The following is an 18,886-nucleotide window of genomic DNA, read 5'->3' as shown; positions in this document are numbered from 1 at the left end:
TTGGAGCACAGCATCTTTGGGCAGAGCACTTGTGAGCTGCGGGCCCTCACACCCAGCTTTTAGGCCAGAATGATTTGAGTTGGAGTTGATTTTCCTGGCAACCACACTGCTGCCTAATTTGAAAACCTTCAGTTCAATGCAGACTGTTAGCTTGCTTTGAAGTCTGAAGAAGCTTTGTGGAATAACTTTCCCTGTCCAATTTCATTCTACCAGAAAAAGAACCAGGAGCGTGCCAAAGGAAAAGATTATTTGCTGACTGTGGTAAAAAGCTGCATATATCCATGCTAAAAATGTACTGGTGCAGATTTCCTTTAATAATTGGGAGTTTTGTACAATTAATTCTTGCCATTTTCTATATTCTATTCCGAAATGAGGAAAAGCAATAGTTTATTGGTTAAGAACCAAAAGAAAATAAAAGTTTGCACTTTTCTAAAGCATTATGAAGAAAAAGTGGTTTGGGATTTTGGAGCTATTTGATGTGTGAGAGGAGCTTTAAGTTTGCCTTCAAGATAAATATTCTTAATTTCTCTCTGCTCTCCTTCCCTGTTTGCGTAATTTACACTGCCTAAATTTTGGAGGGGGTGGCAGAGGAGCTGGTACTATAATGACCTAATCCAACTGTTTGCATGGCAGTTGGCTGCAGAACTTCATCCAGGAACTTCCATGGAGTGGGAATTAGCTTCCAAGTTATGTAAGTGAATCCTGTAGAGTTTAATATTTTGTGGCTGACACAGAGCGTGTCTTCTGAAAACACATTCTATTTAAAGCCAACAAAGCAATGAATTTGCCGTGTCCTTTCACCAGCTTTTTCAAATATCAATTACTTTTACTCAAAAAAATCTTTTTTCTTGTGACTATTTTTTTTTTTGCTAGATCTCTGCACAGACAAGTCTCCCCATTTTCCTCTTGTACCTGTGTAGATATGCATCACATAACTTCCATTTATACTGGTATGTGTAAATCACAGCCCAACAGCCTCTTAACCTACTGACCTAGAGAAACATGAGGGCTCTTGTGTTCCAGACAGTTTTTTCTCTGGCTTTGGTTTTTTTTTCAGCATATGTGGAACTATGATTGCAAGAACTGAAGATAGCACAACACACTTGGGCCCTTCTAGTTTGTTGTTGTTTGTTGGTGGTGGTGTGTTTGTTTTGTTTTTGTTTATTTGTTTGCAAGCAGTATCACTGACCTAGACACATACACCTTTAGCTAAGGCAGGCTCTGTGGCACCCTTAGTTTGAACAGCTGTTGGCTGTCTTGTACATGAAGCATTGATTTTTGACTTCTAAAGTCATGGTCATGAAAAAATCAATGCAAAATAAGTATAAAAAATAAAAAATAAGTCCTGTAATAGCTGCTTTGTTGTGGCTGGAGAAAGTTTGGGAAGTTGGGAGTGCAGTTTGCCCAAATACCCAAGATTTGGTTGTTTTCCCTCCCCTAGAAGATCTCAGTGAAGTTAAGTGCTTATGGAGATAAATGGAGTTGATTGACTGCTGTCTTGGTCTGTAGAGCCAGGGCTAACTTGAGCTTGCTGTTGTGCTGAGAGATTAGTTACATTTGCCTTGAGACATGATTTGTTTTGAGGAGTTGGAGCACAAAGATTTTTGGTTTGGGGGAGTTGTAGCACAAAGATTTTTGTTTTCTCTCTGATTTGAAGTAGAGGTATTCATACAGTGAAGATGGGATGGCTCTGAAAGGAGACTTACTTCTCCTTTTCCTAAGATTGACTTAACCAAATTTCAGTTGCCCTGATGAGACTCTAACTACTCTCTAACTCATGGAGTCAGTCCACTTGAAAGCAAGTCTTTGTTTTAGTAATCCAGCTACATGAAATTTTTGATTTATAAAAACAAACTCTAATGCCATTGAAACTGGTGGGCATGCTTACATTTTAAAGTCCTTGCTTTACAATTAAAACTTCTCTGTGAATAAGGAGCCTTTCTGGAAAACAAATTTTAATCTTGCTATCTTGCTAGCAGTTAAGGCTTGTGTAAACCTTAGCACAGAATTACAGCAAAGATCAGTTAATGTAGGTTGTGACTGAATCAGAGTCAAATATGTTAAACACTTGCAAGGATTCTAACTTGCTATTTGAGTTGTACATAATAAACTACTTGATGCTCTTGAATTTTCTTGCCCATCATTTTGCCAGAGAGTAAGTAAACAAACAAGAAAAGAATTTGAAGTCAGCTATGATATCTTGATAGTCTGCAGTTGCTTGGGGAAAAATAACATTTCAACAGTCTGTAGTCAACACCTTTCTTTTACTAAGCAGCATTAAAAGATTTCTGGTAATTTTTGCTGTGGAGGATCTCAGGATATGTGTTTTTAACCCCTTTTTGTGTTTTCTTTTTGTAGGATCCTCTTTCTTGGACATGGCTTTGTTAGCTCTTAAATGAAGAATTGATTTGGGGCTCTTCTTTATTAAATCAAATTTATATGAGTTTGTGAGTATTTCTGCATACATTTTTGACAGTTAGGAACTTGCAGGGTGTAGCATTAGCATCTGTGGCAAAGTGTTCAATTGCAGTGACACCAAGGCAATAATTCACAATTGCAAGGGATGCTGAGAAAGATCCATGCTCCTGCTTTTGCAACTCTATTGCAATGTAAGAGCCAGTGTTAAAAATGCAGATTATGGCACTTGTTGACAACATGCATTCAGTACTTTGTTTTCTTGTTAAATCTAATGTAAAATAAGCAGGATAACTGGGGATCAGATTTAACCTTTGATATTATACTGAAAGAGTATGAATATTAACAGTTTTTTGGTGCTTTGAACATAAATTTCTGAGGCAAAGTTGAAGATGATAATTACACTCTCTTTTCCATTACCCACACAATAACATAATCAAAATTGTAGTAAGTACAACTTCACGAGATGGATCTGTTTTCATTTCAATGCTGCTTTCTCCAAGGACTCTATCCAGAGGATCTAAATCAACAGGAACTTACACACTAAAGAAATAATACTGCCTTCTTCAAACACTTCAGCTGCATGCTGAAGAAGCCTGAAGGAGCGGGCATAGAGACCTTGAAGATTTTTGGGTTTAGTATATTCAGTAAAATGCATAATAATATGAAAAAATAAAATAAAACCTTTTCTTCAAGCATTTATTGAGACTAAGTTATTTTGATAGTGGCAACCAGTTGAGGGATGTACCTGGTGTTCCCAGGGAGGAGAAGATGAACATGACGCTGTGTGTGTTCGCAGAGAGCTTAGGCTGGAAATGTGTTCTGTGGTAATGGCAAACCCACTTCATCCTGCCTCTTTAGCATCCAGTTTCATCCCTCTGTAGGATGGATGAACCCATTCCTCTCAAAGCAGGCCATCCATTTTCTTCCCACCCATGACCTACCTTTGCCTGACCTTAGTAGCCCTCAGTCCTGCCAACCTGATTCAGCAGCCAAGCAAATTCCTGCTCTTCCATCAAGCCAAGCAGAGCTTCCCATGGCTCGTTTTCATTCTGCAAACTTCTCCAGCCCTCGTTTCTCCTTCTTATTCCTAAATCCCCCTCTTCTGGAGATCTCAATCTCTTTTCCCTCTTCTCTCTGCGCTATAGAGGCTATAGATAAATCTGATTGATTTTGAAATGTTTTTCTTTTGGTGCCACCATCTCTTCTCCACATGAGCATATGCTGCAGGCCACTTGCAGCCATAATTACCTTCATACTGACTGCATGGCAAGATGAAGCTGTTACTTCCAATTCTTGAAAAATGGAATTCAGTGTTCCTTCTAGCAAGGATTTCAAGAAATCTAAATGTAGGCTGTACTTATCATCAGCTTGGTGAGATGGCACCTTGATAGGAAGAAGGATTATTCGGACCTCTTCAGGCGATTGTTCTATTTTAGCTGGGATGAGCTAACAGCCCTTTTGCCTTGTCCTGCGATAACAGCTACAAAGTGGCCAACCTCAGCAGATCTCATTACTTCATCCTGAAGAAGCGGTACAGACAGCCCCAAAGTTACATGTCAGTCTTTAACCCAGCCTGGCTTTCTCATTTGGGATGCTGCTGTCTCAGAATCAGCTCATTAGCAACCCAATGCATTTCTGTATTTTCAGAGCTTATTAATGATTTAATTGTTACTTGATCTAGGGTAAATGGTGTCACTAAATCACCTATGGAAGAGGTTCTCAAAGGCACAGATACGTACCTACCACATACTATCATACTATGATATGGACTCCATGATTATGACTCTATGATACTTACTATGACTCAGACTCCAGAAGTCCTGAGGTTTAAAATTGAAGGAATGGACATTTTCTGTCCTGTTCTTAATCTCCCAAACTCACAGATACACTAAGTGTAATTTTGTTAGAAGTGAAATGCTTGTGGAAAAGTGAAGTATCCCAGCTGACCTTGTAACACTTCTGCTGTCTTTTTGTCCTATGCGGTACCGCACTGAAGGTAGTTGAGACAGAATGAGACGATGCACAAAAGGATATTTCATTAGTAGACATGTACCTACAGAATGAAATCCACTTTCTATTACTCTCCATGTCCCTGTAAAATATTAAAAGGCCTTACTTTTTTTTTTTTTTTTTCTTTATTCCTGCTGAGGCAGATTCTCTTGGTGGCCTATTGTATTTTGAAGTTCTTCAAAATGCATGAGTGCAGCTGGTGTTAGTGGATAAGTGGCATTTGGAAATGACTCTTTTTTTCATTTCTAGTTACTGTCTTCTTTTTGTATTTCATCTGTGATATGTGGCAAGCTGGTTTCATCTTTCTTCTTGCTGGAGAAGGCTATTTTTCTGATTTTATGCCATTTTTGTTTTTCCCCTGAACCTTAAGGCAAAAAATACTTCTGTCTAAAATGATTATAAAAGTTAGTCATATCAAACCATGTTGTTCTTTCATTCTTTTACATATATTTTTTATTTGCAATTATTGATATTTAAAAACAGTTTGGAATAAACATATCTCCAATAAAGACTTATAATCAGAACTTTTTAAAGGAAATATGTTGGATGGTTTCTTACCTTTATCATTTAAAATAAAAAAGAATAGGAATCCTCAGAAAAACATTAGAATGAAGATGAATCTTCTGCCACTAATGGTAAAAGAGATATTGTTTTGAAACACAGGAGTTTTAAAAACTCACATTTTGGCTCCACTCACAAAGCGCAGACTGGTATTACTATCCTCTTGGATGGCAAGATGGGCAGAGAGTCATTGGAAAAGGGCGAAAGGTTTTCAACTAAAAGAAGTCAGAATTAGATTGAACAGAAAAAACTATTTGCTCAGAGGGTGTGGAGGCCTTGGCACAGCTGCCCATAGAGCTGTAGGTGCCCCATCCCTGCAGGCGCTCAGAGCCGGGTTGGATGGGGCCCTGGGCAGCCTGAGCTGGTGGGGGGGCAGCCAGCCCATGGCAGGGGTTGGGGCTGGATGGGCTTTAACGTCCCTTCCAACCCAAACCATTCCATGATTCTGTTATCTTTTAATTCCTGTTCTCATATTAAACCTTCCCTTTATCATACCCTTTAAAGAAATCCTCTGTAAATAACACATAGGCAAAAAAAAAAAAAAAAATTCTAGACAGTGAAAAAAATCACATAAAGGAAGAGAAGCCAGGGTATTGAGTATTGCTGGCTACTGCCAGCAGTCTTTGAGTTTCCATACTTTCTGTGGTATGGTTACTTCCTTCCCTCTGAAGAGTCCCCTCTCAGCAGTGAGCACGGGTGTAAAGAAGTCTGTGTATCCATTGCAATATTTTCTGTATGTCCTGCAGAGCCGACCTCCCATCAGCTGAGCCCAGACTTTGGGTTTTCTGTCTCTGTGCCCAATTTGCTCTCCCCTCATCTGAGTTCAGGAGAAGTAACCCATCTGACATTTTTATAGTAGCTCTTTCTTCCGATCTAATCTGACTCCCTCTGCCATCGTAGCTAAGCAGTGGTGAATAGCAAAATCTGCTACTGGAACTGGGACAAGACCAGCAAGTAAGCCATTGTCTGAGGGTCATACATGACTCTGGGGCTTATAACAGGGTGCTGCAGCAGCTGGGAGTGGTAAGGTTCCATGGGTTCTATTTGCTTGCATCAGAAACAGCGTTGCAAGCAGGAGCAGAGAAGTGATTGTTCCCCTATATTCAGCACTAGTGAGGCAGCACCTCGAGTACTGTGTCCAGTTTTGGGCCCCTCACTGCAAGAAAGATATTGAGGCCCTGGAACGTGTTCAAAGGAGGGCAACAAAGCTGGTGAGGGGTCTGGAACACAGGCCATATGAGGAGAGGCTGAAGGAGCTGGGAATGTTCAGCCTGGAGAAGAGGAGGCTCAGGGGAGACCTCATTGCTGTCTATAACTTCCTGAAGGGAGGTTGTAGTGAGCTAGGGGTCGGCTTCTTCTCTCGTGTCATTAGTGATAGGACCAGAGGGAATGGCTTCAAGCTACGGCAGGGGAGATTCAGGCTGGACATCAGGAAGTATTACTTTTCAGAAAGGGTGGTCAGGCACTGGAATGGACTGCCCAGGGAGGTGGTGGAATCACCGACCCTGGGGGTGTTCAAGGAAAGACTGGATGTTGCGTTGAGGGACATGGTTTAGTAGGAGCTATTGGGAATAGGTGAACGGTTGGACTGGATGATCTTTTAGGTCTTTTCCAACCTTGGTGATTCTATGATTCTATGATTCTATGAAATCACTGGAAGGGTTCACACAAGCATCTGTGGGTAAATGAAGCCACTAAAAAGGAATAGTCCCTGGTGAGAATTCCAGCTATATCAAACACAATGCAGACACAGAATTTTTTAACAGAAGTACTACACTGGATGGTTATCTCTGCCTTTCAGAAATAGCATGTTAGAAAATACTCTAGTCGAGGAATTTCAAGACTGAAATGTATCTGTGCTTATACATAGAGATGGAAGATACGGAAGGGAAGGAATGGGAGGAAGCTGGGAGTCTGGCACAGTGCAGTTTGAGCCAGATGTTGTTGGAGCTGCTAGTGGCAGCCTGAGATGATAAGCATGTCCTATCCCTTGCACGCTCCTTTCCTCAGCATATTTCCCTGATAAAGGCTCATCCTGGTTATAAGCTCTGGCAGACTTCTGGCACTGCTTGCCTGAAAACACTGCAGCAGCTCCCAAAATGCTGTTCAGAGCATGTTGACTGCACAGTGCTAGAAGCACATAGCTGCTCCATTGGGGTTCTGGCTCTACCCTGCACCTGCTTATGCATGTATCAGAGTATGCCAGGCATGCTGAGTTCGTGCCTTCACACAGCAAAGCACACATATGTGGTTCTGCTTGGAAAGGCAGCACAGGGCCGTGGCCATTGCTGCGGCTGCATGGAGAGAGAGGTGGCTGTGCACCACTTGTGCTCACTGGGGCACAGCTTCGTACATAGCTCCAGGTTCCATTTAGCCCACTGTTAAACAAGTGAAAAAGAGGACGCTCTTGCTGCTGACACTTTAATAGCTGTACAGAGATGATGTAAATGTGATGTCAAAGTGAAAGTTTTCCTATTCTGTGATTATCTGGGACAATTTTCCTTCATAGAAACTTAAAATAATTGCTGATGATCTAAAACCTGAGAGCAAGTAGGTGACCTACTGATGAAAGCCACAGCTCCTAGCTCTCCTGATTCAAACACTGACATTTTTCACTCTTCACCTCACCTATTACTGTACAAGACTGATAATAAGGAAAAAGCTGAGACCTTAGCACCGACTTTCATTTCAGTTTTCCAGTTCATTGCAAATGTTGCTGTATTTCTCTTTAATCCCTGGCATTTCTAGAAACTTATTGCATTTTATGATAGCATTTCTCTAACAAAAGCAATCCTGCTTCAAAAAGTAATTATTTTTGGTCTGAATGAAAATAAAATGCTGGTATACATAGAATTACGTGTTGTCTGAACAGAATAGCTCAAAAGACATTACTTTATAAAGCTGTTGCTTGTTTCTTTTTTTTCCTCTCCTAGAGAGAATGAGATTTTCATTACAAGTGGCACATGTTGTAATAAGTCATATCTGCTCTACAAGTATCTATGCTAACCATAAGCATGACCTAAGGCACATTAGTCAGCCAGAAAGAGCTTGTCAAATAAAGCCTGTCTGCGGGAGGACAGAAGATGCAGATTGGAATTCAGCGAGTGTCAGAGGTGGTCTGTGCTGCCACTGCCACTGCTCTTCCAAAGGCATGTTAATTAAATGAAATGCAAAGAAAATAAGTCTGTCATGTTCTTGTGGTCAGAATCCAGGGAGAAGTAATAGCTGATGACTTAACTGGTTTCCGAAACCCTTTTTTTTTTTTTTTTTTAAAGTAATAAACTGTTTAATAGATATCAGATTCCTTGAAATTCATCTTAGAGGAAAATTTAACTTCACACATTCTCCATGAGTTTAGTTTTTCCTTCAGGTGTAGTAATGGAGCAGATGCAGTTCTGAGTGTATCAGTCGCATGGATAACTGTGATGTTGCATCTCAAGAGACTCCTGATCCCTTGGGACTTGAAACAAAATAGTATGGTCTGATTCGAAACACACAGATCTAATTACAATCTCTTTAACAGTTTGGGCACTCACATTTTTTATAGGTAAAGTCACTTTGATTTTGATCCACCTGACTGGAGACAAGTTATTATAATTGAAGTTGATGATAACACACTCAGTGATCAGCAGTCATAAAGTTTCTCTGTTAACATTTTGAGCATCCATCACAATCAATTTGCTGATTGCTAGCCTGTAACAGCTCACAGGATATTGCTGTATGTGGCCTAAACCTTATCTAATCCTATTTGTCTTATTTATTGCCGATTCCTACTTGACCCATAAATCTAGTAACAGTCGTAGTCTGCATTCCATAATTAAGAAGTAACTTTTTATTTCTCTTTTATAAGTATAAATTCTATTTACTCTAGTGTATGCTTAAGCTTTGATGAAATATTCTTTTTCTACTGAGCACACCTTCCCAAAAATAAGAATCTGCCATTAACATCAGGATCCCAAAGTAACTCTTGAAGAACTGAAAAAATTATATTCCTGCTATAAAATAACAAAGACTTACAAGAAATATCAGCTCACATATAACTGCTGCCTAGTAACCGGAGTCAAAATAAGTCCAAAACGAGCTGAACTGGCTTAGAAGATTGCAAATTTATCAATGACTGTGGTACCTCTACAGATTGATTCACTATTTTAGTAACAAAGCCTGCAGTTTGCTTTGGAGAAGGAGAGGTAAATAGTCTTTGTGTAGGAGATTAAAATTACAGTAAGGAGCACTTTGGATCTTCTATTTTAATCGTCTACAAAACAGTGAAAAAATGCCCTGTATTGTCTCATGTCATCATCTCTAACACTTAAAAACCACATTACCAGAGCTATTTTTAAAAGCAAGAAGACAAAAATAGATTTGGGTTTGAGGAGACTGCATGAGTAAGGCAGGAAGCTGTACCAGAGACTGAATGTATATTTCAGTTCCCTAATCTTGGTCGTAAGGATGGAGAGAGGAGTTTGCTTTTGATTTTAGAGTATTGATAAGGAGAATTCAACTGCTGAGCACCCGGCCCTTCAGAGATGGGCAGGGAGAGGCCCTGTCCCCTCCAGGACACAGCACGGTCATGCTACAGTGTCATGTCAGGACTAGGAGCCCCTCTCAGCTTTCACTCAAGCATTGAGCACTGTGGTGGCTTTGCCCCATAGAAACAGGCACTGTGGTCCTTATTGGAGAGCAATGCAAGGCCTTTTCTCAGCTGGTGAAGCACGGAATGTTGCTGGGCTGAAGACAGAAGGTGTATTTTTAAATAACCTCCCTTCACCAGCATTCCTGTTGTCCACAGGTCTTGACAAAGTGAGCTTAAATAGCATCAGACAGCTTACACAGCCTAAAACTCTGTGCTGATGTTGGCACTTGAGTTGCTTCGTTTCCAAAAGCTACTTTGTCTTCTCCGTCAGCTCACACTGGGGCAACATAACCATGACCGCAGGCACTGGTTTGAAGATACGATAGACAGTAATCTGACAGGAGAAATAAGTCAGAAAGAACAACTACTAATGTATTTATCTTTCGTTTTGGGAAAAGGAATCAATGCCTTGTGTAGGTTTACTTACTTCCTGGCTACATCCGTGCCAGCAATGGCCTGATGTCAACTCCAAATGAGTTACTTATGACAAGGCAAGCTATCACCTCCTGCTCCCGCCTTGCTTTAGTTAAGCCTGTGGCTGCAGATCTAAAATAAGCCCTCTGAAACCAACTTTTCTTTGATTTGTAGTGAAGTACATCTCTTCTGGTTAGAGTCAAAGGCTACATGTCACCCTGTAAAACATAACCAAATTGAAGCGTGTGTTCAGATTTCAAGGTAACATGGAGGAATCACAGAATCACAGAATGGCCCGGATTGGAAGGGACCTCAAGGATCATGAATCTCCAACCCCCTGCCACAGGCAGGGCCACCAACCTCTCCATTTAATACTAGACCAGGCTGCCCAGGGCCCCATCCAGTCTGGCCTTGAACACCTCCAGGGATGGGGCATCCACAGCCTTTCAAGGGAAGGAAGGCTGAAGATGCTAACAGGACATTTGTTATTATTTCTGCGAAAATCTTATTCCATTAAGAATACTAGAGAAATAAATTTTTCCTGCTAATGTTGGAACCCGGTGTTGTTAATGCAGATGTAGCAGAAGGCATGTAGTGCAATCAATTTAGAAATCACAGCTTTAACACAGTTATAATCTTTATAAACAAGACTATCATGACAGAGACAATTTTTTTTTTCTTTTTTCTTTTTTGGTATCAAACAGCAATGTGTGCTCCTTCCAGTTTCTTCATATTCTCTTCGTGCTTGCTCAGCCTATCCTCTTAAGAGCTTTTCCTACCACAGTTATTTTAAAGCATATCCCTTAGTGTTTGACCAGGCTGATTTGGTGATTCTGAGGCCCAGGAGCTGGCCATTTTGTCCTGAAATAAAGTGCTGAATACGGAGTTCAGAGATCGCAGAACCAACATAATAACAGCAGACATTACTTTCAGAGCAGCCCTCATATATGTCCTCCATAGTCCTGCTCCCAGGAAATAAATGCCTACCTATAAGTAATCTGTATATTTATACTGTAAGTCATTACAAGTATGCAGCAGAAATTCAACATTTCAAGGGTCATTTGGGCTTTTAAGTGCAGAAGAATTTCTTTAAACATTTTATGAAATGGAAATCACTGCTTTCTTATTCCTCATACGCTCAGTCAGATGATGTTTGCTTGTGTTGTTTTTTTTTTTTTAATCATCTCATCTAGATTAATTCATTTCATGTTGGACAAAATATGGGAAAATCAGCAAGATTTTTTTTCTTAATTGCGTCAAGAATCTCCTGCTTTCTCCATTTTTTAAAAATTAATTATTTTGCTTTCTAATTGTTTTCTTCTTCTACTATCACTGTCAAAGTCTTGAATAAATGCCTTGTGGCAGAAGGACCCCTTGCCTGGGCTCTCTGATCGCCCCCAGAGGCCACAGAGTCATGTTACTTTCTTCCAATTCTCCATCTAGGGAATGGGTTAGAATAAGTAGCTGTGGTATAGCTCTAGAAAAGCAACAGATGTGAAATACTTCTTAAATAGAATAACAAGGAAAGAAAAAAGTTTAAGAGCTTCCCGGGATGGATGAATCCTGGCAAAGACTTTTTGTGAGAGCAGGCATGATTTCAACTCAGATGCTACAAAGGACTTCTGATCTGGGCTGTCAGGATAATGGATCAGACAGTCCAACCAAGGAGGAGGAAAGGAAACAACAGGACATCACAAAAAGCAGATTTAGGTAAGAACAGAACTGTGAACGTGTATCAGTGAAATGTAGTAGCTTAAACAGAGATCATCTAGAGAAGGAACATAGAGGTATTCGAGGAGCACCACTGTGAAGTAGTCCATAATCCTCTGTGTTTCTCTTGTGCTGGTGGGTGTTGCTTACTATATGGTCAAGGCAGATGATCATGTTTTCCGTAGCCCTGTTATTGTGTTTTTGGTAACAAGCAAGGACTCTGGATATGGCAGGACCCTGAGAGCACTCATGTCCCTGCCCACACACCTCCTAAATTCCTCCATCCACAAATCAGAACCTCAGTCTTCATTTCAGCCCATCCTGAGACCCAGTGGTGCTATAGGATGCTGGCATCCAGCCTTCCCTGAAGACAGAAATGAGGGCACCTCCTGTTTTGCTGAATGAATGGTACAAACCCCCTAGGCTTCAAAAAGGACTCAGCCCATGGAGCAGTTCTATAGAATCATCTGACTCCATGGCCAGCAGGACAAGGAGTGCTGTGCCTTGGGAGGGCTTTAGCTGAACTGCAAGGACTAGTCCTCTTCTGGGAGACACAGACTAACCATCTCTTCTGAGGGTGAGGCAGGACTTTCTTGACCACATAACTACTCCATAGCTTCTCTCAGAACTAACCACCATGCTGCTCAGGTTAGCCTTTCTGTACTTATAAGAACAAGATGAACAAGATGCTGCACTTGAAAAATGGTATGTAAGGTTTTCCAAAAGTCTGAGATGAGTGAAAAAGTCTTGGAAATGGAAGTAGAAAGAAGTTCTTGTATGCACAGATCTATGCTACAGTGTCATTCACATTGTTGGCTGAGGATGGGATGCAGATGTAAGGTGAGGTGGAGAACAAGGGGAGAAAGAGTGACAAAATATACAGCTCTTCTTCTGATGGGAACTCAGACACATTCACAGAGATCCCACTGAGTGCTGCTAAAGTCAAACATGTGCAGCTCTCCAAAGCCTGACCCACTGTCTGACCAAAATGGCTGAATTTATTGAAATGATTTCCAGTCATGTTCTGTATGGTGTAGCAGGTCATCAGGTTAGCTCGAAAATGATGAATTTCTTTTCTTTCTTTTTTTCTTTTTTTCTTTTTTTCTTTTTTTTCTTTTTTTCTTTTTTTCTTTCTTTCTTTGTTCTTTTTCTTTCTTTCCTTCCTTCCTTCCTTCCTTCCTTCCTTCCTTCCTTCCTTCCTTCCTTCCTTCCTTCCTTCCTTCCTTCCTTCCTTCCTTCCTTCCTTCCTTCCTTCCTTCCTTCCTTCCTTCCTTCCTTCCTATAGCCTCTCATGGTTATTAGATAGGTTTTTTTGTTTAATCTCCAGTCCATAACATTTTTGCCAATACACTCAAAGATGATCTTATTCATGTTAGTTATTTTCTTGGTGTGGCATGATAAAGAAATTTTGTAATCTTTCCTGTAATGTCCCACAAAGGAGTATGTTTTTTACTGCTAATTGAAATGTTCCCTAAATGCCAGAAATGCACTAATCAGCTTTTCAAGTGATGGGTTCATATGAAGCATTTTCTTTCTGATAATTTCATCTGATGAATAAAAAACACAGCTTTCAAATCACTGTAAATCAAGCCAATAATTTTTTGAGAATATTTATAAAAGCATGATTGGGTCATATCTACCAGTCTGGGTTGCTAGTGAATTCTCTATTTTCTTGTGATGTTTCCACTTTGGTACAGCCCATTCAAGTACAACATCAACTTGTTACAGTTCAGTACTTAGCAGAAGGTAGAGCTGTGCTGCTCGTGTGAAGAATTTGTGCATGTAATTCAGCTGCCTTCAGCATGCGGGGACTAACATGGAGACTAAATGAAGGCATGACTCTCTCAAAGCTTTTACCTCTTCTTTCCTTTCCTTTCCTTTCCTTTCCTTTCCTTTCCTTTCCTTTCCTTTCCTTTCCTTTCCTTTCCTTTCCTTTCCTTTCCTTTCCTTTCCTTTCCTTTCCTTTCCTTTCCTTTCCTTTCCTTTCCTTTCCTTTCCTTTCCTTTCCTTTCCTTTCCTTTCCTTTCCTTTCCTTTCCTTTCCTTTCCTTTCCTTTCCTTTCCTTTCCTTTCCTTTCCTTTCCTTTCCTTTCCTTTCCTTTCCTTTCCTTTCCTTTCCTTTCCTTTTCCTTTCCTTTCCTTTCCTTTCCTTTCCTTTTTTACCACTGGGAGTCAATCATTTGAACGAAGCTCAATCTGTCTCTGCCCACATTCTTAATATTTCCTTTTTCCCTCTACTCTCCTGCATCTCAAACAAACTCAGCTTCCAGTAGTCCCCACGGGCTTTATTACCCTAAAAGGAGAGAAAACAAACATTTATATATTTGATACATACAGATAAATCTATGAACTTATTTGAAGTTTCCAGGAAAAATAAAATGCTTAGAAAAGATAATTGAGCAACTGAAGAAAATAATTCTATAATATTAAGCTAAAAATCTGAATTTACAGACTAGCTTTCTGCAAAGAAAATTACTGAGATATGCAGGTTGGTTTTATTAACTTCTCCAAGCCCCAAGGCAGATGAAAACAAAAAGTGTCATAAATGATTTGAAGAATATTTTCATTTAAAATGACACAAATCCAGGGAGGACCCATCAGCTACTGATAACCTAAACAATACTTAGAAAAGTTTGCAATACTCTTACTGGTTGCTCTGTTAAAGCACATTTCAATTTGCCAGGAAAGTGAGTCACCCTGCTTCAGATGTACAATGCTGTTATCATCATCTGCTGCAAAACACAATCAGGTTTCCTAAATTTTCCTTGAATAGGAAGAGCATCAATAGTAATATTGTAGAAAAAATGTAGGAACCCACTTATCTGCCTGTTTTCTTTATGAATTCTCTCTCCATCCCAGCCCCATGCTAAGACTGGCTTTCCCCACCAGCTCATCCATGGGCAGGACCTCAGGCCAGGCTGGACTCTCAGCAGTGCCTGCCTTCTACATTTCCATACCCACACAGTGCAGCACCAGCTGAATGGACTTTTCACACAAAAATGAAACCATTTCCTGATGGAGAGCTGGGAAAGGACTGGGTGTTCCCTTCTGTGTCTTTCACAGCTCTGCTTAGTGGGTTGCCAATGCCATGGCTCTACCCCTACACGCTGCCCAGGCACATCGTCAGCTCCCAGCACCTTCTCGCATGGAGGAGCCACGGTGACTGCTACAGATGGGAGATGCCACTGCAGTGTGTTCTGTTGGAGAAGCATCTGGTTATTCACTAGTAATTTTTGTGCCTCTTTTATGGGTCTGCATTCCCACTATGCAAAATGCATAGTGCACCATTTGCACCATTCATGAGTGGAAATAATATGATATTATTCTCGGCGATGTCCTGTTGTGTTATTATGCCGAGATTATTCTCTCCTTTTGTAAGGGTCCAGAGGAGGGCGACTAAGATGATCAGGGGGCTGGAGCACCTTCCCTATGAGGACAGGCTGAGGGAGTTGGGCTTGTTCAGCCTGGAGAAGAGAAGGCTGCGGGGTGACCTCATTGCAGCCTATCAATACCTGAAGGGAACCTACACCCAGGAGGGGAGTAAACTCTTCAAAAGGGCTGACAACAGCAGGACTAGGGGAAATGGTTTTAAGTTGAAGGAGGGAAGATTTAGGTTAGATGTTAGGGGGAAGTTCTTTACTAGGAGAGTGGTTAGGCCCTGGAACGGGCTGCCCAGGGAGGTTGTGGATGCCCCGTCCTTGGACGTGTTTAAGGCCAGGTTGGACGGGGTCCTGGGCAACCTGATCTGAATATGTATGTTGGTGGCCCTGCTAGGCAGGGGGGTTGGAACTACATGATCCTTGGGGTCCCTTCCAACCCGGGTGATTCTGTGATTCTGTGATTCTGTGATTAAATGGGATAACAGATGCAGTAATTAAAAATGAAAAAGTGACAGTTATTTCTGGTCGATATGGTTACTATTAACTGACATGGTAGATAGGTTTTTGAAGCCAAAAATATATGCCATATATTTTTGCCAAAAAATATATGCAATAGCAGTCAGAATAACTATTATTTCCCTGCTGTTTATGAAAGGCGTATGAATCATGACCTACACGAGCCTGTTGCATACCTTTATTTCAGATGCTATTTAAATTGCATGTAATCTCAATGAAGAGAAATGAAGTAAGGAAATATCTGAGGGGTTTTTTTTAGGCTTTGTCCGACAGCAAAAATCAGACACCTGCGTACCTTGATTTCCAGTCATAGGAGACCATCATAGGAGAGCAGTTAATAAACCAAAATAAGCAGGTGTATGCCAGGCTGGGAAAAGACCTCACTGAAAGATTCTGCTTATAAAAAGGAAAATGAAATTAGTATTAACACATCATTTGCTTACTTTGTTTCAAAAGCATGCACATATTTTGATGTCTTATGTACTGTTCCAAAAAATTTTATCAAAGAAACAAGCGGTGAAGAACAATAAGCTAAAAAATAAACAAAGTAAGCAAGAAATAATGATCCTTAGCAGTCTTCATATAAAAAAAAAAAATCACATTGTAAGAGTGATATCTAACTGTTACTTGGCCCTGTGACTCATTTCTCATGTAGTGTAACGGGAGCTGATCACAGTCCTTCCTTGGCAGGATGCTCAGAGATAAGGTTCTCAGACAATCACACAATCAGAGCTCAACTCATTATAAGAATGAAAAGCTGTTGTTTCTTTCAATGTATGGAACTGTTTTTTCTTTTTATTTTTGTATAAACACACATAATTTGGAAGACATCCAGATATTTTGGTAGATAACATACTTCCCAGTTGAGCAACCTACAGTTTTCTTTATCAATGCTTACTCAGATACCTACTTAACTAGGTAACAACAGCACATGTGTTCATATGCGTATATATGTACATACATGTTTCCTTACAAAGATATATTTAATTGTTCTCAACTCTAAAAGGAATTGCCAACTTAAACACTATTAAAAATGTAACATTTTAGACTTCAAACAATAATAAATATTTCAGACTTAAAACTTACTACTGTTTCAAGTACATTTTGCTTATACCTGTAAATCCTAAAGCTCTTACTTGATCATGACTGATTCACTTGAGAATTCCCTGCCTTCCGAAATGGTGGTAGCCACATGCAGCATGCCTGCTGCTGTGTGCCGAGGCTATGCTGGGCATGGTGTAAGCACATGACCCCATGAAATGCCATGCTTCCACACCTGGCATAATCTAGCTTAGCAATTACAATGTGGTTTGAAGGCATATTTGCTCTGCTAGATGAAAGACGGCCAGGAGACAAAACATGCTGGATCTCCATCATCCATGTTCTTCAACCTTTAGCTCACTCCCTGATGCTGCCTTGTGCCATCCTTACCAGAACTTTCCTGGACAACTTGGATAATTCCCTCCAGGAAAAATTTCCTGGTGGCAGAGTGACCAAGACTGCACCACTCTGACTTTCTCCACTTTCTTCCCTTTTCTAATACTATCTGTGTGGAATTTGTAACCTCAGATACCCTACATGTCCCACAGCATCATCAGAACATGCAACACATAATGATACTGTGGGGAATACAAGCGTGGTGGTCTGCAGTACATCCCTCATGTTATTTCAGTCTCCAAACTGAAAAACAATACACACAAAAAAAATTTTAGGTCCACAGGTACATAATATTAGGAAAAATTTATTCTCAGAAAGAGTAGTAATGCATTGGAACAGGTTGCCCAAAAAAGTGGTAGAGTCACCATCTCTGGAGCTGTTCAAAAATTGTGGAGACATGACTCTGAGGGACATGGTTAGGGGGCAGTACTGGTGGGAGTGGGCTGATGGTTGGACTGGGTGATCTCAGTGGTCTTTTCCCACCTTAATGATTCTGTGAGTCTATGTCACTATGTCCATCAGAGGGTCAAGAGTCAAGGACCCATTGAGCTGATGTTGCACCAGAAGGACTTGACCCCAGGAAAAAAAACAAAAACTCCTGTAGTATCAGCTTTCCCAAAATCAAGTTGAGTTTGTCAGAATTAGTCCTACTACTGATGAGGTCAGAATCTGGCTGTTGATAAAACAGGTAGATGTTGACAGACAACTTCATCTCTGACCTTAATTCTCTCTTGGAAGAAAGGATAACCTCTAATTCCTGCACTCCAAGTTTTTAACCATCTGGTAGGGCATCATACTGCTTGAATTTCTCTGTTTCCTTCAACTTCTGTCAAACAAAAAAAAAACACCTTCAGAATTTATGGCTGCAATGTCAGGGGAAATTTGTTGTTTGTGTGATTTCAGTACTGAGAATGTGTTTGTTTTGCTTATTATGTGGGAGAAATCCATCTCTTCACATCCACCCATCATTTCCAGAGCCTTGTATTAACATACATCACTAGCAGCTTCACCGAATTTGTTTTCACTTAAAATTAGAGCAAGAAAATTCAGTTCTGCTTCGTACATAAACCTAAATATAGCCTAAGAATGAAAAATAATGAAAAAAATCTGTTAAGACATATTCTAGAACTATACCTCAGGGACATTGCTTAGCTATAAGGACTTGGGCAAGGGCTATATATCTTTGAAATTATTTTCATAGACTGAACATAAAGGAATTCTCTGTGCCAGCCACAGTTAACATCAGATTTTAAAAAGTTAATCATAATATTAATTTATAGTCTCTGTCTGTAATGCTGTGTAAAATATTTTTGAAAACATCATTTATAGTTTGAATTATTCTCCCTTCAGTAGCTGCGAATGGCTCTTCTTCATCCAAATGTCTTGCCTGTATGCACAGAGAAGTACAGACTATCTCCCAGATTTCATCAATAATATAATCTATACTGAATCAAATTAAAGTGTATTTGCTTGGCATTTCAGATGATGAAGTAACATTCTTCCTCAGCCCGTGCAAGACACTGGGGAGTTGCAGTGGGTAGTGCAACCATGCTGAGTGCTGGCGTCTGTTAAGATCACTGCATCTTAGAATCATAGAACAATAAAATGACTTAGGGTGGAGGGAACTTTAAAGATCATCTAGTTCCAACCCCAACTCAGGCTGCTCAGGGTCCTAACCAACCCAGCCTTGGGCACCTCCAGGGATGGGGCACCCACAGCTTCTCTGGGCAGCTGTGCCAGGGCCTCTCTGCTCTCTGAGTGAAGTATTTATTCCTAACATCCAAATTAAATCTCCCTTCTTTTATATT

This window comes from Lagopus muta, chromosome 1, assembly GCF_023343835.1.
Source record: "Lagopus muta isolate bLagMut1 chromosome 1, bLagMut1 primary, whole genome shotgun sequence".
In the NCBI taxonomy this organism is placed as follows: Eukaryota; Metazoa; Chordata; class Aves; order Galliformes; family Phasianidae; genus Lagopus; species Lagopus muta.
Note: the sequence above shows the minus strand (reverse complement) of the source record.